At 58.2% G+C, this 25,286-nt stretch overlaps 1 protein-coding gene and 1 long non-coding RNA gene across 2 annotated transcripts in view; both read left to right on the top strand.

The window, feature by feature from the left end:
* The window catches only part of MAD1L1 (mitotic arrest deficient 1 like 1), a 346,750-nt gene that overhangs the window by 96,555 nt on the left and 224,909 nt on the right, over positions 1-25,286 (top strand). The gene's annotated exons all lie outside the window — the stretch shown is intronic.
* Positions 514-3,738, top strand: LOC103669936. Its single transcript, XR_570437.2, has 2 exons — positions 514-1,357; positions 1,529-3,738. It is a non-coding gene; the product is annotated as an uncharacterized LOC103669936 (long non-coding RNA).

Genomic DNA, 25,286 nt, shown 5'->3' with positions numbered 1-25,286 from the left:
TCCAGTTCTGGGACGGGGCCACAGAGAGTACAGAGGCTGGCTCTGTCTTCTGGGCCAGGGTCCAGGTCTTTCCAGGACGGGGGTAGGCTGGTCTGAGGCTGGCTGTTCAGTCAGTACTGGCCTCCTGGGAATCTTTTCCCTGCCCTTTTTGGGAATCAGCCACTTTTCCAAGGGGCTCTGATTCCTTTTGATGAAGACCAAATGCCCGTGTTCTGCCCTCTAGCTTTGCCATTTCCTGAGTGCCGTGTGAATGGAATCGAGCCGCGTGTGGTCTCCTGGGCCTGGCTTCCTCCACTTAGCAGAGCGCGCGTAGGAACTGCTGCTCCGTGGGGCTGAGTGGTGCTCTGTTGTGCACTTGGACTGTGCTTTGTTCCTCTCTTTGTCAGTTGGAGGGTGCCTTCATTGCCTTGTTCTTGTTTTTTTTTTTTTTTAAAGATTTTATTTATTTGTCAGAGAAAGAGCACGAGCCGAGGCAGAGGGAGAAGCAGACTCCCCGCTGAGCAATGAGCCTGATGCGGGACTCGATCCCAGGACCCTGGAATCATGACCTGAGCTGAAGGCAGACCCTTCCCCGACCGAGCCACCCAGGTGTCCCCATTGCCTTGGTTTTTGGTGAAATAAATGAGGTGGCTGTATAAACACCAGTTTTCATTTCTCAGGACTGGATGCCTGGGAGCAGGATGGCTGCTCGTACTGTACATTTAACTCAAGTAACCCCACACTGGTCTGCGTTTGCCGGCCGTGTGTGAGCACGCAGCTGCGCGCGTCCTGCCTTGCCCTTGTTCTTGGCACTGTTGTCGGGGTGTGGGTGGTGCACGGGGGTGTACAGCCTGTGACCCCCAGCCCCCACCTGGCCTGGGCACTTGCACCTGGGCCGCCTGGCACCTCCCCTCCCAGCCCTGCTGGCACACACTTCCTGTCCAGATCTTTCTGTTGCCGGGGAAAGTGGACTTGCACGGCCTACATGAGTGTGTTAAGTGGAGCCTGTTTCCTGCCTCTGACTTCCTGCATCATTAGATTGTGTTTCCTCTTCTTGTCGTCACTCGGGAGGCCCCGTGGTCATGCACCTTCCCCCTCTCTCCGCCTGCAGCGTAATTTTTTCACTTTTCTGAGGACCAGAGGGGGTATTGCACCCCTCCTTCCCGGGGCGTGGCTCCTTGCTGGGGCCTGTACTGTGTGCCAAGCATCCCGGGCTCGAGAGTGCATTGTTCCATCTGGGTGCACCTGCCAGCGCCTGCCGGCTCTCCCTCTGGCTGGCTGGCTTGCTTGTTGGCAATGCCTGGACCTTCCTCTTCAGGATGGACCCCCCGCCTTGCCACGGGGGAGCTGTGCATGTGGCATGTGGTGGCCACTCCGGGTGAGGTCCCTGCCTAGCGGTGTCTCTTCTCTGGCCCTCTTTTGTCTTTCACTTACTTTCCCTCCAGCGACTCAGCCTCCTTGTGCCATAGGAGGTGCCATATGAAGATTTTTTCTGCTTTTTGTACTTTACTGTTTCCTGATCGGGTTTTTATTCCTCACTTGTGTGCAGGGTACCAGGGAGTGGGAGAGAGAAGGCTCTCAGGACTTGCTGAGCCTCGGGGACTGTGTGAAGTGCACGGAGCATCTCTCTTGCGGGCGTGTCTTTGGACGTCTTTGCCGGGCTGGTGACGTGGAGGTCTTGATACACGGTAGTTATGGGCCCGTGTCAGCTGTAGAGGAGCCATGAGGCGTGGCAAGAGTCTGAAACAGTGCATCCTTTAGCATGCTGAATTTTATTTGGGAAAAGAGTGACTTCTGAGACCAAACTGCTGTCTACAGTGAGAACGGAGGAGGGGGCCTCATCGGCCCACGCCACGGTCTGCGTAATGCGGAGCAATTCACCGAGGTGCTGTGATGTCAGAAGTAAACTCTTTCTTGGACTGTATTACTCGAAGTAGAGCACCTCTTGAGAGGGGGCGACAGTTCTGCTGCTTGTGGTCCCACAGAGCCGCTGTGTGGTCTGCCTGATGTTTGGGCGTGGCTCCTAGGAGGGACAGCAGGGCAGTGCACCCCAGGGTAGGGATAGTGTCCGTCACTTACCGTGGGCGCACCTGCTGTGTGCTGGAGTCCGGGGTGCGGCTCGGCCACTAACGTGCGGTCTGGCAGCCAGGAGAGGTTTTAGTCTTATTTGAGGCACCGCTCTGGGGATGGGGGTGGGTGTTGGGCACACTGTAGCCGATGAAGAAGCCTTACGGGGAAGCCTTTGTTTAACACGGGGAAGTTCTGCTGGTTTTGGCCCAGAACAGAGGGCTTCTGGGACTGGAAGGTGCCGCCCGTGACGCTCACTGCCCTTCTGTCCCTGGGCTCCGATGGCTCTGTGGCCGTGCTGGGCTGCTGTGTGGCCTCCATTGTGGTCCTAACCCCGTGCCGCGGGGCACAGCCTGCTGCAGTTGCTCACCCAGACCTCTCCTGTGTGCTCAGAAAGTACCCGGATGCGTTCAGAGGAATAATTAGTGTATCCTGTAAGATATGAATCTTAATTCCTAAATTACATATTTAGCAGATGGTCCAAAATAGCACTTGTAATGGCAACATTCAATTAGTGAGTTTAAAAAATGTACATTATTGCAACACTCTCCGTGGGTTTTATTTAGAGGTTTCTAAATATAGCACTATAAAAACACAGAAGTGTTGCAAACTATTTACACCCACATTGCGGCAGTGAGCTCTGTGCTAAACTCCCCACGTTCACCGGGACGCGGGATGCCAGTGTCCAGAAGGACATGGTTTAGTCCTGTGTACAGACAGCGAGGAACAGCGACAGCTCCATTGCCCCCATGCCGCCCAGGCCCATGAGTTCCCACACAGCTGCTGGGACCCCCCACTTCTGAGTGTCTTGGTGGGGCTTCACTCACATGGGGCTCAACGTGGGGCTCAATTCACACTTATGTTGCATGCTCGTAAAATCTGTTTCCTGCCCCTGATTCTGGGGGTGCCCCCAGTGGTCTCGTGGCGGCCTAGCTCGGGTACTGACCACGTTGACAGAGAAGGAACCGACGTTTGAGGACCTGCTGCGGTTCAGGACGGAGCTGGGGTGCCGCCATCAAGGGCTCCGTCTGGGGTCTCCAGAGGCAGGCCCGTCACCCGGGGCACTCACAGTGTTCCAGCCATGCGTGGGGGCTCTGAGCTGAGGGGTGGGCATGGGGTGGCGCTGTGGGTGCAGGGAGCCCAGGGATGGCCCTGCTGAGGCCCCCTCTCGGGAAACACAAGCCGCTGAAGGAGGAGTGGGATTTGATTGGGCTGCCTTCTCAGACTGCTTCTGCCTGGAGACCAGGGGTCCCCCTTGGCAGCCCTCCTCCTCCTGCTCTGTCCGTACCATGGGGGAAGCACTGAGCCCAAGCAGTCACCCGACTCGAGCGCCGTTGTTGTTTCTGCTCTGAAAAGAGGAAAGTTTCTTACCAACTCGAAAGAACGCGAGCCAGCGTGAGCCTCCCCCCAGCCTACCAACCCCTGGATGTCTCTGCAACACAGGCCTTCCTGGTAATCAAGTGTTTACAGGGGAGGCTTTGTTCAGACCCTTCCTAGGGCTCTGTATGTTTCAACAAAGAGCTCTTTGGACCTAAACACAGATGTTCATTTCAAAATGAAAAATCAAATTATGCGGAACCAGCTTTTGAAAGTTAATGCCCTATAGCTAGCGAGACAAAGGGAGGAGACACTGTGTTGTAAATTTCACTTAAATAACTTTTTATTTTAAATAAAGTTTTGAACTAAAAAGGAGTCATTTGAAAGCCGTTCATCTTCCTCTCTGTCGTCCAATGGAACATCTGTGCTGCTTTGGAGGCCGGGAAAGACATGAATACGCAGCTAACCGGCACAGGGCTCTTTTCACCATAATTACACCTTGCTCGTTTCAGAGGCACAATGCCCGCATGAAACGCCAATTAAGCCTGCTATGTTAATGAGTCGGAGCCTGAATGCCGGATTACAGCGGACACGAATCCCACCGGAACGTGTTTGAGAGGACCCCTGAGTTTGTTCTGTTTTAATGGAAGTGTTACCATATGTAACGAAACTCTCCATTGGCTTTTATTTAAAAGTGGTCCATTTTGGGGTTTCTGGTCAGCGGATTTAAAAATAGGTATATTCTGTACCCCAGGAGGGGAGCCTTGTCCCCTGTGCTCTAGGTGGCTGGACAGGGCCTTTTGTTTTTTTTTTTGTTTTTTCAAGATTTTATTTATTTATTCGACAGAGATAGAGACAGCCAGCGAGAGAGGGAACACAAGCAGGGGGAGTGGGAGAGGAAGAAGCAGGCTCATAGTGGAGGAGCCTGATGCGGGGCTCGATCCCAGAACGCCGGGATCACGCCCTGAGCCGAAGGCAGACGCTCAACTGTTGTGCCACCCAGGCGCCCCATGGACAGGGCCTTTTGAAGGTCGCCACGTCCCCTGCTCGCTGCGGGCCTGGGTGCTCTGTGGTGCAGGGCCCTGGGTGTTGCCAGGCGAACTCCGTCCAGGGGCAGCAGTGCCCAGGCACTGGGTCCACATCTGGGGTGGCGGCTCTGATCCATGTCTGGGGTTGAGAGCCTTGGACAGCAGAGCACTGGGGTGTCCGGCAGATCCTCGGGTCCCAGCGTGTCGGTGCCCGTGGAGGAGCCGCCCGCCGCTCCGCACCGTGGTGTCCCTGTCTGTGACAGCCGAGCCCTCTGGCAGTTTCACGGGGGAGTGCAGGGGCCTCGGTGCTGCTGCGCTTGCTGATGCTGCCGTCTGTGCCTCCTGAAGTTGCCTTCCTGAGCCTCGTCCTGAGACGCTGCCCAGCTTGGTGCCCACGGTGGGAGTGGTTTGGCTTGTCTTGGGCAGGGCCCATCACTCGTGGGTGGGTGTTGCCAGCGAGCAGGGCAGGTCCGGGGTGCTGACCCTCTGCTGGGAGAGAAGAAAGCAATGCTCCCTTCCTTCAGCACTGCTGAGTGGGGGGTGCCCCACAGGGAGGTGGGAAGGAGAGGATAGGCAGCCACGCGAAGGGGAAGTGATGGATGGGGGGGGTGGGGTCGAGTTACCTTGGCCCCAGCACCTTGTTGGCCAGAGCGAAGGGCAGCCGTTTAAAGGTCAAAAGTGCAGAATGTCTTGATTAGTTCCTGTGTGAAGACCGACCTGAGAGGCACCCTGTCTCTGGATGGTGAGTAGTAGAGGCCCTGTGGTCAGCAGGGAGCCCTCAGGAGTCAGCCTGCGCTGCCCCCAGACCTCCTGTCTGTCCTGGACTCCTGGCCGCCTCTGACCTGGCCTTCCTGCCTCCATGCACCTCGTGATGGGGTCTGACCGGTCCCGACCGGCCAGGGCCTGTTGGAGCCTCTCTGGGGACGAGCCCACAGCTTGGGTACAGCCCCAGGCTCCTGGTGCCCGGCGTCACCTTTCCTTCTTCCTGGCTGTCGGGGAGGGGGGATGCTTCCAGGGCTGCCGGACGCTAAGTGGTGATGGAGGGCGCGGAGTGCCTGCCCTCCACGGGGTCCCTGTGCAGACTCCTTTGAGAACTCACTGAGGCAGCCCCTGGCTGGCTGCACAGTGGGGCAGACTCATCCCGGTGTCCCCACACGCCCCCAGGGTCTGACCCACAGCGGGTTCAGGTCAGGTCTGAGGGTCTCCACCGAGAACCTGTGCCTCAGCCGCACCCCGCCAGGGTCTGGGGCGGGCGGCTCCCTCACTGGCTGGATCCGAGCCAGGCCTTACAGGGGACTCGTGGTCCATGCCCATCTGGCAGTGTGGGGTCACCCATCGCTCTGTTAACTCCAAAAGGAGGTTCAGTCGAGGCTTTCTCTTTCAGGCCGAGGCCCTACAGGATGCGGACAAAGGCTTCCACATCCCAGATGACAAGGCAGACTGCTGTGCCCGCCTCACACCCCAACCTTGCTGTCCTCAGGGTTCTTAGGGTTGGGGGCCGTGGGAGGGCTGAGGAGAAGGGATCTGCTCAGGAGAGTGTGTCCTGTGCCGTGTGTCTGCCTGTCCCTCTCCCTCCCGGTGTTCGTCCCCAGTGCTTAAACTAGGTCAGAGCGTTGGCTTCCAGAGAGCCACACAGAGCTGGGCAGGTGTTCCCAGGGGCAGGTGTTCCCAGGGGCAGGTGTGTGAGGCTGTGCAGACAGTGCCGTGAGGTGTGTCGGGGGGGCGGGTGGCTAAGTGAACCAGGAGCTCTGGGAATGGAAAGAGAAAGAGATGGATGGGTGGACATGTGGCTTGGGGGGGCAATGTGACATGTTTTTCCTGGGAACCTATCGTCGACCCCCTAGAGGGAGAGGCCCTGGCTTGTCTTGCACCCCAAAGGGTACTGATCCAGTGGAGAAGTGAGCTGCCAGTTGCCTGAGAGCTAAGGGTGCAATGGCCCCTGCCAGGAGGAGGGGAAGTGGTTGGCGTGTTGGCCGAGCTACCAGTGGTGGCCCCCTTGCGGGCTCCCTCAGGAGCTCGTGGGGGCCTCCTGTACAGGGTGAGGGTCTGCTCCGGGGGTCTGCTACACCCGGGAGGCCACCACACTGGAATGTTCGTGGTAGTAAGGGAGAGCCTTTTGTGGGCTTTCTGCCCTCTCTTGTGTTCCAGAACACTGGGAGGGAGCTGGGGAGGGGGGAGCAGGGCAAGAGTAGAGAAGGGCCAGCCAGCCACTGCCCGCTGCATGGCTGGCCTCTGACCCCAAGGCAGGCTGTGCTGGGGCCAGTGTGACCGGATGGGAGTGTGGGGTTCGGGCAGTGATGCGGGCTGGGCGCCTTCACTGCTGGGATGAGACTGTTGAGACCCGGTCTGAAGGTGGTTCCTTTCTGAAGTGTGACTGGGAGGTCCGAGTCCTGCCTTTGCCAGGGAGCCAGATGGTCTTGGGGAGAGAGGAAGGGCTTTAGCTTGTCCTCAGTCCTCCTCTTCAGGGTGACAGTTGCTGTAGCCGCTCTATCCTGTCCCCCGGTTCGTGGCTGGAGTGGGCCTCCGTGGTCTCGGGCTCTCAAAGTCTGCTGCTCTGCTAACGCACGGGCCTCAGGGCAGCGCAGGCTTCCCTGCATCTGTGCCCACCCCACCCCCGAGCTTGGTCTAAACCTCGTCCTGTCGTCTGGGCAGTCCCCCCCCCCCTCCGCTGCTGCTCGTGTCTGCACACCCCTTCTCCAGAGGGAGCCCCATGAGCTCTGGCGGCCCCTTAGTCTCTGTGACATCGGAACCCCACTTTGACCAGTGGGGCCCAGCTTCTGGCCCCTGGAGGCTGGGCTCCTCTCTCAGGCTGCTCCCTGAGGTCACCCAGATCATCTGGCCTTCAGGACACCGCGTGCTCTCCCTGTGCTGGGCCAGCCCTTTGGCACCATCTTCCGCGAGCACTCGGTTAGGTTGGTTGTGCTTTTGTCTTCTTCCCACCACTTACCGTCCAGCGTCAGGGACCATCCCTCCTGGTTCGCTGCTGACATACCCCAAGGGAGACGTGGCCGTGTTGTCGTCTCGGGGAGAAGGCTGTCTTGGGCCATGGTGCCAAAGCATGTCTCACTACCAGACAGCTGTGGGAAGACTGCCAGTCCCTCCCTTGCTCCCGAATCCGGCCGTGGACAGGCAGGACTCTCTTTGGGTGGCTGGGGCGGGGCCCCATCTTGGGCTGGAAACGCACTGTGTGTCAGTCTTTGTGTTTCAGTATTCGGGAGGGACGTGTTCTTGGGCTGGGATTTTATGACTACCCAGCCCCCAGGGCTTGGGGGCATCTGATGTGGACATTTGCACCACAGCTGGGCAGTGGAGGCCGGCCACGCAAGGCCCCCCTGGCCACGCGAGGGCCCGGAGTCGGGCTGGGCGATTGATGCGCCCTGCAAAGCCCGCTCACCTGGGTTGGGATAATTACAGTGGAATTTGGCGGTGCTGTCGTCCATGGAGAAGGCATTTGGGGTGTCAGAATGAAGCATGTAAGTGGCAGACAGTTATGTTTTCAGGTTAAGAATTTAATGAGGAGTAAATTCATTTAAACCAGAGAGCTGGCTTTAGGGGAGCTTCCTCCATAAAAGCGTGCTGTGCGGCGCTCCCTGCTGCTGACACTTCATCCTTCCGCGTGCTCCGGCCCCTCTCCGGGGAGAGCTGCCTCCTGCAGGCAGTGCAGCGTTTGACGTGGGGATCCAGAAGGTAAAGGCGCAGTCTCTGGGGGCCACAGAGCGTCCCTGGGCTGTCCTCCAGTTGCCTGTGATGTCTCCCTTCCGACCTGGGCCTGGTCCTCGTGTGGACGGGTTGTGAGGCAGGCTGCCTGTTGAGTGGTGGGACCGGGGGCTCTGGTCATCCCTCATCTGACCGGAGATGCTTCTGCTCGAGGCGGCTGAAGCACACGTCTTCTCTTAATGGGTGGTTTCACACACTGGCTAAATATTTCATTTTCGGCTGGGTTCTTGGGGGCATTTTCTCCCATGCCTGGGGGGCTGTTTTGCAGCTTGTGATCAGGACTCAAGTGCCCGGTGGCTCCCCCATCTTGTGCTCTCCCTGACATGTTCCCAGAGTCTAGGGCACTGTCTGGGACTGTCTGCCTGCCTCGGGGTGCCGCCAAGGGACTCCTGTGCCGCGGTTCAGTCTGCTGTGCCGTGCGGCAGGCTGCTCTGGGTAGAGGGTGTGCCCCGCCCTCCCCTGGCCCCCGTGTCTCTAACCAGCAGTCCCCCCTGGAGCCTAGGGGCTCGGTCTGCAGCTTCCACAGCACTGGATGGTGAGCTGTGCCCGATTCCCAAGAGCCCCGCCTCTGTCAGATGGAGCCAGGGAGGGTGGCGTTCCCATGAGCTTTATCTCCCCCACCCCCCACTCCTGCGTTTATTCTCTGAGACGGGAGCATGTTGCCGGGCGCCATGTGCCGTCCCAGGAGCAGGCCCCACGGGCTTGATGGTCTGGCGAGGAACCACACATACCTGTGGGGGGCTAGCCCGGAACCCAGTGCAACAGAGAAGGGGGACCTGCCTCGGCTGGCTGGGGGTTGTCAGGGACGGCCTCCCGTGGAAGTGGGTGACCTTGACTTGAGGCCTGGGGCATGAGTAGGAGTTCGCCATCGGCGGAGGGGGGTCTCTGGCTGAGGGAGCCCATGGGTGGGAGAGAACGAGGCCAAGGGCAGGCCTGCGCGATGGGGTCCTGGATGGCTATGCACATGGGGGTGACCCCAGGGTGTCGTCCTTGCTCTCCTTAGGATGCAGGGCTGATGTCTTGAGGAGGGGCAGTGCTTCATCCATCCAGCCTGTTCCGCCATGTACCTTCTCGAGGAGGGAGAGAGCGCTGCACTGTCTTTGGGGGGTGGGCCTCAGGGTCTGGTCTGGATGCATAGTGCACTTGGTGGCGGTGGCGGGTGCAGCCTCAGGGCTGGGTTCTCCTGTGCCCTCAACCGTAGCTAGTTTGTGGCAGCGGACTCTTACTCGTGTGCCACAGAAGAGGGCTCGGAGGCTCTGAGGGCCACACTGCAGGTGCAAGGCTCTGGGTGAGCGAGGCCTTTGTGTCTCCCTCTGTCGCCTGCACCGCTCCACAGAGTGGGCTGCCTTTCCTTGTGCCATCCGAGTATTTATGGGGCGCGTGGGGCACTGTGCTGGCTCGGGGCTGCGTGGGGCCTGTTTGCAGAGCACATAGCCCAGCAGACCAGCACAGCCACAGCTGTTCACTTGGGTCAGCTGATGGGAACAAGTGTCTCTGTTGTTGCTGGTCTTGCTCCGGCCCAGTGCTCTCTGCCTCCGAATGGCCTCCAGGGTGGAGCGGCCTTCGGGGGCAGAGCCGTCTGCATCTGCGGGACACAGTGGACGTGGGTCTCCCCTTGGTGGTGGGCTCTGTGCTTATTAGAAGGACACTGTTCAAGTTGGCTACTGAAGATGCCCGTGATTGGAAGGGGAGCCTTCCCCGTCCCGCATGGCAGACGATTGTAAATCTTCTCTGATTAAAGGGAGCGGATTCGGAGGGTGGGAGAGAGGAGTTGGAAACAAATTGGCAGCACGACTCCCTTCCTTTTGCTGATGGGGAAAGTGGTTAATTAGGTGATTTTTCTCTTCCTCTGACACGTGCAAATGAGACTCTGTTAATAACTGAGCTGTTACGTAAATGGTAAAATTTTAACACCCGTGTCAACTTGTCAGGCATGTCTGCAGAGTGGAGGTGAGCTTAAGGGAGAGACGCTCGAAGGCTCTTGCCCTTCGTAGGAGGGCGGGAGCCCTTCCTCCACAGGCTCCTCTGTAAACCCCAGGCGCTTGCTGCGGGGGGGTGGGGTGGGGGGTGGTGGCACTCCATTCCCATCCCCCAACCCGTCCAGGCCACGTGGCTACGGAAGATGGAGGTAGCAGGACGAGTTGCCAGGATGAGGTTAGTGGTCATTGCCTGGGGTCCAGGCTTGCCTCGCCACGCTTCTCCCCTGCTTCCTGCATGCAGGAGTGCCGGCACCAGGCTCTGGCCGCCTGTGGGTATGCATGGGTGGGGGTCTCAGGAGCCCGCAGTCCCGGGTCGGCGGGGCGCAGAGCAGGACCCCAAGCACTGGCCAGACGAGGCAGTGTTTATCGCCTTCTTTGTTCTCAGAAGTGCACAGCTGAGACATTCTTTTCAGTCTCGTTTCTGCCGAAAACGCTGGAATCTATGAAGCTGCAGCTTTCTTGCACGGGGTTTGGGGAGTAAACAAGGACTCAGACATCCCTCAGGTGGCGTTTGTCGTCCTGCTCCCTGTTTCCCAGCCAGTCTCGGCCTGGGGTGCACTGGGGTGCACTGGGCCTTAGCCGGTGCCTGGCATTTGCTCTCGCTTCATCCCAGGCTCCTGACAGGTGGTTATTGAACACCCGTGCCCACCCCCGCCCCAGAGTTCTAGGCTGCGTGTGGTCCCGCTCTGCAGGCGCCCCCAGCCAGCGGTAGCAACGCATGTGGAACGTGAGCCCATGAGGGCTCAGCCCTCCTCTTGAGCTCGTGGACACCAGGACCGCCTGTGTCTTGGCCTCCCAGACGGGTGGGCCCTCTGGGGGGGTTGTTCGCAGAGCGTGTACCTGCGGGACCTGTGGCCTGGGCCTCGGGACTACCAACAAGAAGTGATGGCTGAGCTGGGTCCCTGGTAGATTTTGAAGCGTGGATCTTCTGGCTCAGGTTCCCGGGGCTTTGATATCTCCCACCCTGACCACACTCCACGCTCCTCTCCTGCCTGGCCTCTGGGCGGCAGGTTGTTAGTACGGTGGAGACGGGTAGCTGTCTGTCTTGCAAATCTAAAATGAGATTTTACTTTTTAAATAAAAAGAAAAGAACGCTTGAATATTTGCAGCTGGGAGATGGCAGAGATTAGAAATGCTACTTATCTCTGCAGCACAAAAGAAGGGGAGCGAGGCGAGCAGAGTGCTGCTGAATACTGATGAGGCAGAGGCAGCGCGAGCTTCAGTGGGGACGGCTGCCCTTGCTGACAAGCTTCGTGGGGCTGGGGCCGGGGCCGGGAGGGCGTCTCAAGGCGGGGTGGAAAGTCACCCTGGCTCCGGCTTGACCTTGCTGAACTCCAGGTGCCTTGTTTCCGGAGTCCTGCCCGGCCCCGGCGCCTGTTGTCCCCGCACCTCCACCGTCTCCTGTGCGGCCTCCGGGCCTGCAGCACCTGCTGTCTACCTCTGTTCCTCCCTCGCTGCCCGTGTAGCCGCTGGGTGGGGTAGACTGGCTCCCTTGGCCCGTGTGCCTTCCCGTCTCCATTCGCACAGCCTGGAGCCCCGCGGGCACACACAGTTTGCACTGCTGCCTGCTGCGCCTTCGTCCGCAAACCCGGCAGCACTGCGTGCACACAGGAGGGCATGCTGCCGCGGGCCCGGCCTCCTCGTGGGCTGGGGTCACGGCTGCTGTATGCAGCCGGCTTCCGTCAGGAGACCCGTGTTGACCACTGCGCTGTGGGCTCTGTCTCCTGCCCTGCAGCCGCGTCTTCGCCTGCTCCGAGCTGGCGCGTTCTCGCTAGGTGGACTCGCGCACCGTCCCTGCGCCTGCAGCAATGGACCAGTGTCGACTGAGCACCTTCTTGGGTGGAGCCTGCCTAGTGGGGCCACGCTGTGGGGCTTCTTGCGGAGGCCAGCTGCTCATGTCACCCCAGACCCCGAGGTCGTCCTGGAGTCCTTTGAGTGGAAGCTGTGTGAGGTGTGTCTTGGGACTAAGTGTGACCCCGAGAAGGCAGAGCTGTGCAGCCCGGGGCCTGCTTTCCCGGGGCCTCAACTAGGCCCTTGTCACTCACGTCTCACCTCATCCCCAGAGGCGCCGCGTGCTGGGCGTGGTCTACTGCTGTGGTGCCTGTGGCAGCTGAACATGTCCGAAGTCATCAGGCGCCCCGTGTGTAGGAAGGGGGAAACTGAGGCACAGAGAGGGCAGCTGCCTGGGATTGAGCCACTGGCCCACGGTGTGGGTTTGAGAGTGGGTGTCCTCGCACCCGTAATGACTTCTGTGGCTGGTCATGCCTTTGTGCCCAGCCCTCTTTCACATCGCTGATCTTACTTCCAGCGTAACAGAGGGACCCCGTATGGGGGCTAAGAAGACCGAGGTTCAGGAGTAGAGACCCTTGCCCAGAGTCACACAGCCAGTCGGGGGCGGGGGTGGGTGGGAGTTGGGGCTGGAGCCCATGTTTTGACCCACATGCATTGCCACGGCTCTGTGCCCTCAGCCCAGCGGTGTTGAGTGGGTGCAGCCTGGCGTCCATTGTTGGGTTCCTTGGAGGGGCTTGAGTTGACTCGTCTGCCTGAAATAGGCATGAGAAGGTTCTCCTGGTGCCACAGCCCTCTGCCACGCAGACTGCATCTTGGTGACCCTGGCCTTGGCCCTTGCTTCATCTGCTGAGAAACTACATGATGTCGCCACAGCCCCCGTGACCCCCTTGCCTCCTGCACATGGTGAGCAAAGCAGAAATGGGCCATGGTGGTAAGTGCCTTTGGCATCCCAGGAGGGCGGCAGAAAAATGGAAAACCGGGTGCAGAGCAGTGCAGGAAAAGACACGGGCTCTGGGGAGCGGGAACCAGAGGCCAGGTTCACATTCAGCCATGGGGTTGCACGTGCCTGGGAACCAGATCTCATACGTTAGCCTGCAGGTGGGAACGCTGTGGGGTGGACGGCCACAGCCCATGTGCTCAAGAGGGACTGGGTTTGCCCCTGACCCACCACACAGGGAAGAGGCTTCCTTTTCCTTCCAGGAGCCCTGGTGTGGCTGACTAGGACAGCCTTTTGATGGGCCAGTCTCTCGGAGGCTGTCCTCCCTATCCAGGTGGGGATCGCACGCTTGTGAGCGGTGCCTGCTTCCTAGTTTCTGTGCCCTCCAAGGCGATGTCACATCCCTATTCTCTTAGGGGGGACGGTTAGTGGCCCTAAGATTTGCCACCCCTCCCAGACCTTTGCTGTCGACATGGTCTCTCCCCCTCCTCAGGGAAGCACAGCCTTCCCTGGGAGAAGACCCTGCAGCCCCTCTGTAACGGGGGCTGCCCCTGAATGTGCCGGACACGCCGCCTGTCCACCACCCTGCGTGCATGTCCACAGACGCTGTGGCTTCTGCACGTGCCCTCCTCCTTGCTCCCCTCCCGGGCGTCCTTCCTGGCGTCCTGGCCCCGGCGGGCTGGCTCGTGCATGTGCGTGCCTCCCTGCGCCCTGCTCAGGCAGGCTGAAAGGTGGCGCCCCAGAGCCTCTGTCCTCACCCCGTCAGGCCTCCCTGTGTGCGTCCGCGTGGTCTTGTTGTAGTGGACCCGTGCCGGTCACATCTCCCCAGTCAGTTCTCCTCGTGCTGCCTTGCTTTCACGAGTGGCTGATCCCCCTCTGTCTCTGGGAGCACCCGGGCCCACGTGGTCCGCAGTTGAAGGGAGGGTGGAGGTAGAAAAAGGTACAGAAAGCTTCTTTTTAAAAAGAGCCTTTGAAGAGATATTTCTTTTTGTAAAAATTTTTGCTTTTTAATGATTTTTCATTTTGAGGCATTAACTGTTGTCCTAACTTTTTTAAAAAGACAATAGCATATATGAGAAAGGCACAAATAACCAGTGAACAGTGTAAGCAGCTCCCAGGTCAAGAAACAGATGCAGTCATCAGCCCCTGAAGCCGCCTCCTGCCCTTTCCCATCGCCTCACCTGTTTCTGGAGATGGCAGCCTGGCTCCCAGCGTCGGAGACGGGTGTGGCCTGTTCTGAGCTCTCCCTCGGCGGAGTCATGGGATTCATGCGTGCAGAACAGCACAGACATGCGTGTGGTCCTGCACTCACATGCAGTACAAGAGTCATGTGTGTCGTGTGTTGCTGTCTGCCCATTGTCACCTCCCCATGGTGCTCCCTCGTGTGAATATTCCCTGGGTTTTAAACCACTCTACTGTTGGCGGGCGTTTGGGTGGTTCTCAGTCCGGGCTGCCGGTGAGGGTGCGCTGTGCGGGTGGCGGGCAGGGTCTCTGGGGCCACCGCTGACGGCAGCCTGTGGTCCCCGCACTGTGCTGGGAGCCCTGCTCACACCGTCTCTCACCACCGTTCGGCGGCAGGCACCGGCGTGTCCTGTGGCTTCCTGGGCGTCTAGTTTTGTGATGTGCGCAGTCGGGCCTTGTGCCCGTTTCCCCGTCGTGCCGTTTGCTCCATACGCACTGACCTGTACGAGTTCCTCAGATAAGCTCTGTTTGTATCTGTAGCAGACTTGTTCTCATCAAGCCCAACTCATCGGTTTTTCTGTGCGGTGACCTCTCTTTGTGTCTTTAAAGAAGTCTCTGCTTACTTAGAAAACCATTCTGTGTTCATTTCAGGAAGCGTTCTCTTCTTGCCTCTCATGTCTAGACCCCCCCGTCCACCTGACGGGTGTGGCATGGTGTGAGGTGCACGGTTTCAGAATCCTACTTTTCCAGGTGGACAGCCAGTCGACCTGGTCCCTTTTGGAAAAGACCACCTTTCCCTGCTGGATGGTAGTGACCACTGTACATGTTGACTATACATGTTTGGGGCTGTTCCCTTAGTTTCTTAGTCTGTCCACCCGTTTCCTTCTGATGAGTGTAGACAGGGGAAGAAGAGGCCGGGAGGCTGAGCTATGGAGGAGACTGGATTGAGGGGGTTCTGGGAGCCGCAGATAAGGTTGTGTCACAGAGCAGGGGTGACCAACATGTGGCTGCCTCGGGTTGACCCGGTAAGATGACCCTTCAAAAGTTTGCAGTGTGGAGTTCGTGGCGGCCTTGACAATAGTGGGTTCTGTGGGGGTGCAGGGGAAAGCCTGTGCGAGCGAGCGAGCATGGGCAGAGCCAGAGCCTGGTGGCTTGACTGGTTTCTGCAAAGAAATGGGCCAGTCGGGCTGGGGTCCTCAGGGCACACGTGCCGACGAGACAGGCTCTGTTTAGGATGCGTGTTAATGAGGGTGGCCCGGACAGCGGGCCTTGCTGGGGATGAGCACATCATGGATGAGAGGAGGTGGCATCAGGGTCTGCCTCGGCTGGGATGTGGACAGGTGTCCGGGCCAGCAGCAGGGGATACAGAGAGTGGGCCCAGAGGAAGGAAGGTGTGGTTTGTTCCGGTTTCTCAATGGAATTCAAAGCAGGACTCCGCGGCTGAGCCGGAGCTTGGCGGAGACGGACCTGAGATGGCTGCGAGAGACAGAGCGGGCCAGGGACGCGGCATGGCTGCATGGGGGGGGGAACCAGCCGGCAAGGCCCCGTGCTCCCTTCAGCAATCCTCATCGGTGCTGCTACAGGGGTGCGGCCGATGCGGAGGGGGCAGCCTGGGGTGTCGTCAGCCCCTGCGGCGAGGTCGGGAGGGGGACAGAAGCGCAGGTGAGTGAGAGGAGTGCTTCTCGCCACTGATGCTGGACTTTCCACTGAGATGACGAGGGGGCAAGGCAAGTGGAATCTGTGGTCTGTGGGCGGCAGGAACTGAGCCGGGTCACAGTTCCTGGAAGGACAGTCAGGCCCCACTGTGGTGGCTGCCGAGGTCAATGGGTCAGGCGCTGGGAGGGCAGGGCAGAGACCGAAAAGGCACATGGTGGGACCAGCCTGGCTGCCAGGTCGGCGTGCTGTGGAATGGCAGCGAGGCCAGAGCCTGCCGGGTCACCTAGTGTCTGGGACCGAACCACTCTGCTTCTGTCACTGTCACGCTGACTGCTGGCCTCCTCGTGATGCCTCTGGCTACTCCCTGAGGATGCCTTGCCCTCACCCAGCAGCGTTCACACGGCAGAAAAATGGGGGTTGCGGTGTTGCACTCTTTGCCAAAACCCTCGAATGGCTTCCTCTCTGGGGGGGGGGGTGCTGCAGAGTGTATGCAGCGACCTCCGAGCCCACTGTGGTCCCCCCAATCCTGCCTGTGACTTCCTCCCCGTCTTCGCAGTCCCCGAGCCCCCACGTTAGGGGTCAGTCTTTCTGGGCTGGCTCTGCCCCCTTCTGGGATGGTTTCCTTTGTTCTCTCCAGTTGTCTTCACGTCCTTGGGAGAAGTTTCTGTGCGTTCAGACGGCAGCCTGACATTTCCATCCCGTGTCTTCCCAGCTGGCTGTGCTGTTCGGGGGAGCACATCCCCAGCCCCACCAGCCCCGGGCAGCACTCCTGAGCTTCCCAGCCGCCTCATCCCGCCTCCTCTGGCCGGCAGCACACACTGTTGCTCGTGGACGTGCCGGAGGCGGGGGCTGGTTCTTCCCCCGGGGTTTGCCAGATCTGCCTTGCCCGTGTGCTGGGACAGAGGTTTCCACACCTGCAGGGAGGGAGGCCCGGAGGCCAGAGCCATGTCAGCACTGTATTTGAGTAACTTTTTTGGACTGCGATTACAAGGAAACCATTTTCGTTTCCAGCATTTGACAAAAACAAAGCAAAACAAAGCCAGGACAGCGGAGAATGAAGGGCCCACGGCCCTTCTGTGCAGTGAAAGCACGGTGAACGTGTTGGCTGAGAGTCTTCCTGACATAGAGTAGGTGTTTTCCTGAGGTCGTTTTTAGGACAATGTGGTACTCTGTGCGGTCTGTGGTTTGGGTCGACTTTTGTTTAATTTCGTATTTTCCACGTTAAATTCTCCTTTAAAACCTCACTTTGGCTGTCAGCTTTTCTTACGAATGCTTTATTGACCCAGACTTGTTAGATACTTGATTCATTTTTTCCATTTTTCTAAATAACACTCTGGTTGATACACACGTCTCCAAACCTCTGTTGGCATTGCTGACCACGTCCGTGGGGGGATTGCTTAGCAGGGGAATGGCTGTTGGGGAAGTTGGCACATTGTCCTATAGGGTAGTCCCTCTGTGCTCTTTTTCCAAGAATCCTGGTACTTGTTCAGCGGCAACGGGAGGGCGACGGGAACCCGCAGCCCTGGGTGGGCGCAGGTCCGGCTCTGTCCCTCATTCGCCGTGTGACCTTGGCCAGGAGCTCGCACTCTCACGGGTTCCCATGGGAAACAGGAGTAGGAGCAATGGGCATCAACATGGCAGACTCCCCGTGCATGACAGAATGTTCTCTCTCAGCGCCTGCTGGGCGTCCCACAGCGCCCCTCCAGCGGCGGCCTGGTTTCTGACCCAGTCGGCTTGTTTGTGCTGTGCTGTTTGGACGCCAAGGCATGCTTAAACTGTTTTCATCAGACCCTTCTCCGTGAGGGGCACACGCGCGCTCGCCCCTCTCCAGGCCTGCGGGACAGCACCCTGTGCTCGGCGCGGGTGGGACTCCGTGCGCGGTGGTTGTACTTCACTTCTGCTCGTGTCCAGTGCTGTGGGCCGAGCACAGACGGTCCCGGCTCCTGTGCTGCCGCAGCCCCATGTATAGACTTGCAGGGCGAGGAACTGGGGTGAACTTGGAAGTCCTGCTTCCAGATGGGTGGTCAGCATCTTGGCCCCACTCTTTTCAAACTTCCGGTGGTCTTGTTTCCTCTAAAGCTCCGTGCTTTAGCTTGTCTGTGACCTCAGCACTCCTGGCTGCTCCTTGCCTGACTTAGGGCACCCCGTTCCTCTGCCACCTTCACTTTCAGCCCGAGAGGAGCAGAGCGGTTGGGGGGCACGGTCCATCCCCTTTGCAGCATCTCCTGGGGCCCACCGGAGGAGGGGTGGGCGGTGCCTTCGTCTCTGGCCATCTCCCGTTCCGTCTTTGTCCTGCTCCTTGTCACTGACTGAGTGATTCGTCTTGTCTCTAATTGGAGGGACACTGACAGCTCTTATCTTTAATCCCCACGTGACTGGGACTCGGTTAGTTCTGAGGCTGATGCCCAGGTGAGGCACTGTCATTACTGCTTCCAATCCTTTCCTGAGGGCCGGCTTCGTCCCCTTCCTCCTGCCTTTGGGTTTGGTGCATTTTGGGAGCCTCTGTTCTTCCCTGTCAGGTGTCCTGGCTGGATGCAGTCCCGTGGGACAGGCCTTGTGAGTTGACTTGCCAAACCCCTGACGGGGTCTCAAGGAAGCTGGCCGCAGGCTGCGCCCTCCAGGATGGGCGTCTGACTCTCTTGGAGCTCGAGGTGCCCACATCTCAGGCCCGGCTGCAGGGAAGAGCTGTCCCGTGCTATGAGGACTCCCACTTCCTGTGGTCTGTTCACCGCAGTCTGATGTCTGATGTTAGGGGAACACAGTATGTCAGCATTTCCTATTAAATAGCACCTTATCGAGCTGTCGTTACATACGGTCAAACGCTGACACCCCACGTATGACGTGACACTTGCCCTCAAGCACACATGTCCTGGGAAATCGGGTTCCCCATGTGCCCACCCCACCAGTGCCTGCCCCGCCCCCTGCTGCTGGGTGGGTTCGGTCCCCCTTGCTGCCCAGCAAGCTTCTGCCAGGGTCCACCACAGCTTGTTGGTCCTTCTCCCGCTAGGAATGTCGGCAGTATTTCTGTGCAGGTGTGTTTGAGCGCTTCCTCGGCACAGAACGTGGCGTGTGCCGGTGTCCGCTCTGCTCGGGAGACGCCGCCGGCTTGCTTCGCACGCACCCTCGCCGCACCTGCGTGGTGGGTTGTGCAGGTGCCGCGGAGGCCCGGGGCGTGGCTGCTCGTGCTGCTCCCACGCACTTTCCTCGTCACCCCGCACACCCCTCCCCTCCTCAAGCGCTTGCTGACCCATCGAGTGTCTTCCTTTCTGAAGTGCTCTCCACGTAGATGTGACTTACGTATTTTTCTCATTTGCTCAGAACCTTTGTCCGTTTTTCTGTCTTGTTAAAAATTAAATTTTAGAGAAGCTTTTAATAGCTTGAGGAAATTAGCCCTTTGTCTGGAAATATGGTTTCCCAGTTTGACATTTCCCTCTGTTTGCTCATGAAATTTTCCTGCAGACATTAATTTTTAGTTGTTATCTAGTTGAGTACATGAGCCTTTTCTTTCAGCGCTTCTGTTTTGTGTTTGCTTCTGAATGAGTGCGGAGAGGACGTCCTCTTTCCCGAGTCGTGAACGCCCTCCCGCAGTTTGCTGTGTCACGGCTCTATGTCTTGTGTCTAGAACCCCTGGCCCCTGAGGCTGTCTTGTGATCGGAGCAATGCGCTCTTACCACGTGTTCCAGAGACTTCCACTTGTCCATACAAGAGTCTGTGGACAGACAGCCTTTCTTGACACTGGGCTCCGCTGACTTAGGCGTTTTCAGTCCTGTTTCCTTGATCTGAGCGTGAGGACACGCGGCTTTGGTTCCGGTGGCCACGTGCGGCGTCCACGTGCCTGTGTGGCGGGGTCCTCCTCACGTCTTTGTCTTCGGCAGAGCGCCTCGTGTCCCGCTTGTTTCTCTCTCCATGTGAACTCCAGGTGTGGTTGCTTCGTTTCAAATAAGAGACGTTCTAATTGCCATTGCCTTACACATACAGGCTAATTTAGGGGAGTGGACATCTTAATGATGTTGACTCTTGAATATTCTGTTCGAGGAGTTGGTTTGACTTTCTCTGTCTTCCCTAGTATTTAAAATTATCTTTGCATTTCACACTGTTACTTTATCTTTTTTGTTGCTCATGTTGGGGTCTTTTCTTCCGTGACGTCGTCTGGCTTTTCCCATTTGGTATGACAGGGAGACAGTGCTCAGATCTGTGGCCCAGGAACCCCACTCACTGCTCCAGACTGTGCTTGAGAGCATGGCCATCAGTCACACAGACCCGGTTTCTGGTCTTGGCTCTGCTCCGTACTGAGTCCGAGTCTTAGCCTTCCTGAACCCTGTTTTCTTTACTTTTCCTTGGGGGTGCTGTGAGCGCCTCCTTGCAGGGACTGCCGCGAGGCCGGTGGAGCCGAGGGTGCGCAGTGCTGAGGGCGGGGCTGGCACCCACGGTGGCCGCTACCCTCAGTCACTGTCGCGATCAGCATCTCGATCCCCGTCTTCACTGCAGGGGCTTCGGGTCGCAGTAACCCCTGCATGATGGCCGTGTGTCTGCGAGTACGTGCCTCTAGCTGCACGACTCCGTCCTGATGTGCACGGCGCTCTCACGCTTGTGCCTCACTCCCGCCCCTTCATCTGCCTGCTGGGCCCGCCTCTTCCTCTCCCTCCGCGCCTCTGGGCCACTTGGCCGGCCACGCCCTCGGCTGCAGCGGAGTGCACAGGAGCAGGAGCTGCTGACGTGGCGCCGGCGACCGTGGCAGGAAGGGAAAGCCGAGTGGAGGGGTCCCCGCAGGGCGACTCTCTCCTGCGGGCGTTCCCGATGGGTTGGGGGCGGGTGGTGCACCAGTCACGTGTGGGCTGCCACGGAGGTGCTGGTGCGCTGGGCACGCGCACGTGGCTGGGGAGCGCTCCCCAAGCCCTGAGCGGCTGATGCCAGCCGGTGCTTCCCGCGTGTTGTAGGTGCTGCCCTCCCGTTGCGGACTGCGCTCCTCACTGCAGCGCTGAAGGGCCTCTCCCATGGCTCCTCCGCAGCTGGGTTGGCCCCAGTGCTTCCTGGGCCTGTGCTGGCAGACGCCTGGTGGGCACGTGGCACTCCCCTGCCACGCACACCCCCTCTCAATCACCCAGCCCTGGGGTGTGCTGGACTCCTTGTCTGCCCTTCACTCGTTGAGGATATTTTGCTGACCACCTCCTAGGTGCTGGGTGCCGTGCATGGCGTTGCCCTCCTGCAGCTCACCGTCTGGTGGAAATGGAGGAAGGGGCCCACTGTGTGCTGTGCTGAGATGCTGTGGGATCTAGGGAGCTGGGTCTAACTTGGGCTGGGCAGGGGCTGGCCCAGGTGGCAGAGACAGCGGGAGATGCCAGGGAGAGACCAGTGGGGAAAGAAAGGGGCGTCTAAAGGAGCGGATGGCTGGGGCGGCGGCTGGGGGAGGGAGAGGCCGTGGAAGCGAGGCTGCAGGCAGGTGAGGTCTCCTCCAGGCGGGTGTGCCCAGAGCGGGTCGGGGCTCAGCCTGAGCAAGCAGTCACCTGGTCAGGGTGCCCCAGCTTGCTGTCCCTGCTCAGTGACTCAGCCTGGCCAGGTATAGGAGGGGGCCGGCAGAGAGAGGAGCAGGTGTGGTCCGGCCCTTAGTCCTTGCTCTGCCAGGAAGCAGTCAGGTGCAGTTGGGATCTTCTTTCCAGAAAAATGCTTTGTAAGCACCTCGCACTATTATCATTTAAATGGGACTTTTTCTACTCCTGTGATGAAGTTCGGGCTCGGCCAGAGCTGGCTGTGTAGCTTTGGGATGCTAATCTCGTAAACAGATGGCCACTTTGAAATCCGTTTCCTGTGAAGAAATTGTGTGGAGGGAAGCACTTTTCTTTGTCGCCAGCCCGCTTCCTCGTCTTGCTGGGCGCCGCAGGCCCGTGGGACTGCTGAGCGGGGTTCTTATCCTGAAAGGCACTGGTGACGTGCACACAGGAAGGGGGCTCCTCGGGAGACAGGGCGGCACTGAGACAAGGCTGCAGCCTTCAGTGCGTGGCTCCTGGACCGCACCTGCAGCGCCCTCCCAGAAGCCCCAGAAACGTTGCCCGCTGTGGTCTCCAGGCCGGGTCCGCCCGTGGGTTTGCCAGCCCCTGCACCTCTGCCCGCGTCTGTGCTGTGGGCCTGTTGCTCCCCGCCTGCCCCCGAGGTTCCGTAAATCACTGCGTCACCCTGGCATCAGCGTGGCGAGCCAGCGTGCCTGACGAGGGAGGAGTGGCACTGGTGTCCTGTGGGCTTACCTTGAGTGTCACCTTGCTCCCACGGTGCCCACGGCTGGTATTCAGACTCCCCTGATGGGCTTCCTCTCCTCGAATTCCTATAAGAAGCTCATGAGGTAGGGGTTTTTGTCCCCATTTGTGGGTGAGGAGGTTGAGGCGAGGAGGCATCTGTGGCGCCCAGATTCTGTCTGATGCAAAAGCCACATCCTCTCCGGCATCCGGGGGCGTTATGTGCGGCAGACCGCAAGCTATGCCACCAAATGCACCTCATTGAAAACGTTCAGAGTCCCACAGAGTATGTTCTCCTACCACAGAGGGATGAATGTTAGAAGTCAGCGACAGAGGGAAATTTGGACAATCCACAGACAGGTGGACATCAAACCACACGCTCCCCAATACTGATGAGTCGAAGGAGAAACACGGGGAATTAGAAATGACTGGGGGGTGAGTGGGAGGCACACGCAGCACACACGGTGCTCGTACGGAAACTTCCGGCTCTAAAGGCCTGCGTTACAAAAGAAAGATCTCAAATTGGTAGCTTCCCACCTTAGCAAGCTGGAAGAAGAGCAAACTCAATCTACAGCAAGCTAGGGGGAAATAATAAAAATGAGAGATGAACGAAAGAGAGGACAGAGAAAAGAACAAATAGAAAGTTATTTATTTGAAAAGATGAATAAAATGGACAAACCTTTAGCTGGACTGACCGAGGAAATGGGAGAGAAGTGTTAGCAAAGCAGGAGTGGGAGTGGGGACATCGCCTCGGGCTCCATGGAGGGAGAAAGGCCTGTGAGAGAGCGTCGTGGGGGGTCGTGTGCCCACACGTCAGGCCGTCTCGGTGAAGCCCATGGAGTGTCAGAACGGATCGCAGACACGGGAGCTACGATAGGCCTGTGTGATCAGTAATCAGCAGCTACAGTATTTTCAGCAAAGAAAGTCCCAGGACCAGATGGCCTCATCGGTGAATTCCATGTTACGTTTAAAGAAGGAACTCACACTAAACTTTCTCAGACTATTCCAAAACATAGAAGGGGAGGAATCCCTTTCTACCCCATCTTATGGTGCGCAATTTCAGAAGCACGCGTTTGGGCCCCAGCCTTCACCTGCACACGAACAGTGACTCAGGTGGGCCATAGACCTGAACGCAAGAGCTAACACTGTGAACTCTTGGAAGAAACACTGGTGTCCTAAGTCTTTGTGACCTTGGACAAGGGAGTGGCTTCTTAAATACGATGCTAGAAGCACAGACTGCTTCATCAAAATTAAACACATGGGTCAAAGGACTGTGTTAGGAAAGTGATGAAAAGTCAGCCCACAGAATGGGAGAAGAGACTCGCAAATCATATATTTAATGAGGATCTGGCATTCAGAACATATAAAGAATTCTCGCAGCTCAATGTCAAAAAGACTAAAAACTGAATTTAAAAACAGACGAGGGGCCCGAACAGACATCCCTCCACAGATGACACGCAGATGGACTGTGTGCGATGGGGTTAGGATGGCAACTGTCAAAAAGCCAGGAAACAACAAGGGTTGACGAGGAAGTAGAGAAGTCGCCACCATTCCATGCAGCACGGTGCTGGTGCTGTGGAAGACGGGACGGCTTGAGCGGGTGCTTGCACACCCATGTGTGTGGGCACGGTGTTCGTGGCAGTCCACAGCGGGAAGCAGCCCACCGGCCTGTCAGCAGGTGAATTAATTAAATAATTAAAAAAAGGGATGTATCCTGACAACGTGGTTGTCACTCACCTTTAAAAGGAAGGGAATTCTGGGGCGCCTGAGGGGCTCAGTCGGTGAAGTGTCTGCCTTCGGCTCAGGTCATGATCTCAGGGTCCTGGGATCGAGTCCCACGTTGGGCTCCTTGCTCGGCGGGGAGTCTGCTTCTCCCTCTCCCTCTGCCTCTCTCCATCTCTCAAATAAATAAATATTAAAAAACAATAGAAGGAAGGGAGTTCTGGTACCTGCTCCAGCGTGGATGAGCCTTGAGGACGTGGTGCTCGGTGAAAGAACCTGGACACAAGACAAACACTGTAGGATCCCATTCACATGAGGTCCCTGGAGTCATGTCGTCAAACTCAGACACAAAGTAGAGGGTGGGGCCAGGGCTGGGGGAGGGGCAGGGGTCAGTGTTTCACGGGGACAGAGTCTCAGTGTGGGAAGACGGAACATTCTGGAGATGGGTGGTGGCGGCTGCACAAGTGTGTGTATGAGCTCGATGCCCCAGGAGTGTAAACTTAGCAATGGTTAAAATGTATGCTATGTATACTTCACTGCAAACACAAAGGGCAAAAATGTAAGTAGACGTTTCTACAGATACGCAACAATCACGTGAAGAGCGTCGAAACTACCGTGAGACGTCGCTTCACGCCTGCAGGGACGGCCAGGAGCAGGGGGAGCACGGCGTAGCTCCTGGAGCAGTAAACTTCTGTGGTCGTGTGTCGTGACGTGTTACGTCTCTAGAACAGGAACGTAAGACGACGGAAAGTAACCCGTGTCAGTTGAGGCTGTGGGGAAACTGGAGCCTTGCAGACTGTGGGCGGGGTGCGAGGCAGTGCGGCCGCTGCGGGAACCAGTGTGATGGGTCCTCGGAAGGATCACGCGGAGTCTGGTCCGGCATATCCACGTGTAGTGCTGTTCCTGAGGGGGTTGAAAACGACATTCACCTGGAAACCCGCACTGGAGCGCTCACAGCCAGAAGACAGACAGAACCCAGACATCTGCCGAGCGTCGTGCAGATAAACCAGGCGTGGCGCACCCATCCCGTGGAGCACTGCTCATCCCTAATCAAAGCCCCGTGCGGACACACCTGGTACTGTAAGGCCGGACCCCGTGGTGCTCAGTGAGCTAGGCCCCGTGGTGCCCGATTGCACGGGATGGAATGTCCACACTAGGTGAATCCCCAGACACGGCAGTAGGTTATGGGCACCGGGGGCTGCGGAGCGGATAGAAGGGGCTGCCCATGGGCTTGGGGTGAGGAAGTCTTCTCGAATTTGTGTTATGTTTGGATACTGTTGCAAATATACTAAAAAACACTGAATTGTTCACTTTAACATGGATAAAATGGTGAATTTTATTTTGTGTAGATTTTATCTCAAACAACAAGTCAGTTATTTAATAAATGGTTTTGTAATGTTAGGGACCGAGAGGCTCATTGAGCAGATGCCCCCCCTTCTGTGTAAGTGGGGTGGGCGGAGGGATGCACAGGGCGGGGCAGGTCCTTGGCCCTTGGTGGTTTGGGGACAAGGGGTAGGTGTGTGGAGGGCGTGCCTCGAGTGGGCTCGGTGCTGCAGTAGACAGCTCACTGGGACCTCAGGTGCTCACTGGGGCCTCGGGCGGCGTGAACTCGGGGCACATCACTCCTTGGTGGGGGCAGGGCTGTGGCTCAGGCTCCTGGGGGTGCATCCCCTTGCGTCAGGAT

This window comes from Ursus maritimus, unplaced genomic scaffold, assembly GCF_017311325.1.
Source record: "Ursus maritimus isolate PB19 unplaced genomic scaffold, ASM1731132v1 scaffold_2, whole genome shotgun sequence".
Classification (NCBI taxonomy): Eukaryota; Metazoa; Chordata; class Mammalia; order Carnivora; family Ursidae; genus Ursus; species Ursus maritimus.
The sequence above is the reverse complement of the archived record's forward strand: the minus strand, read 5'-3'. Positions and strand labels throughout refer to the sequence as shown.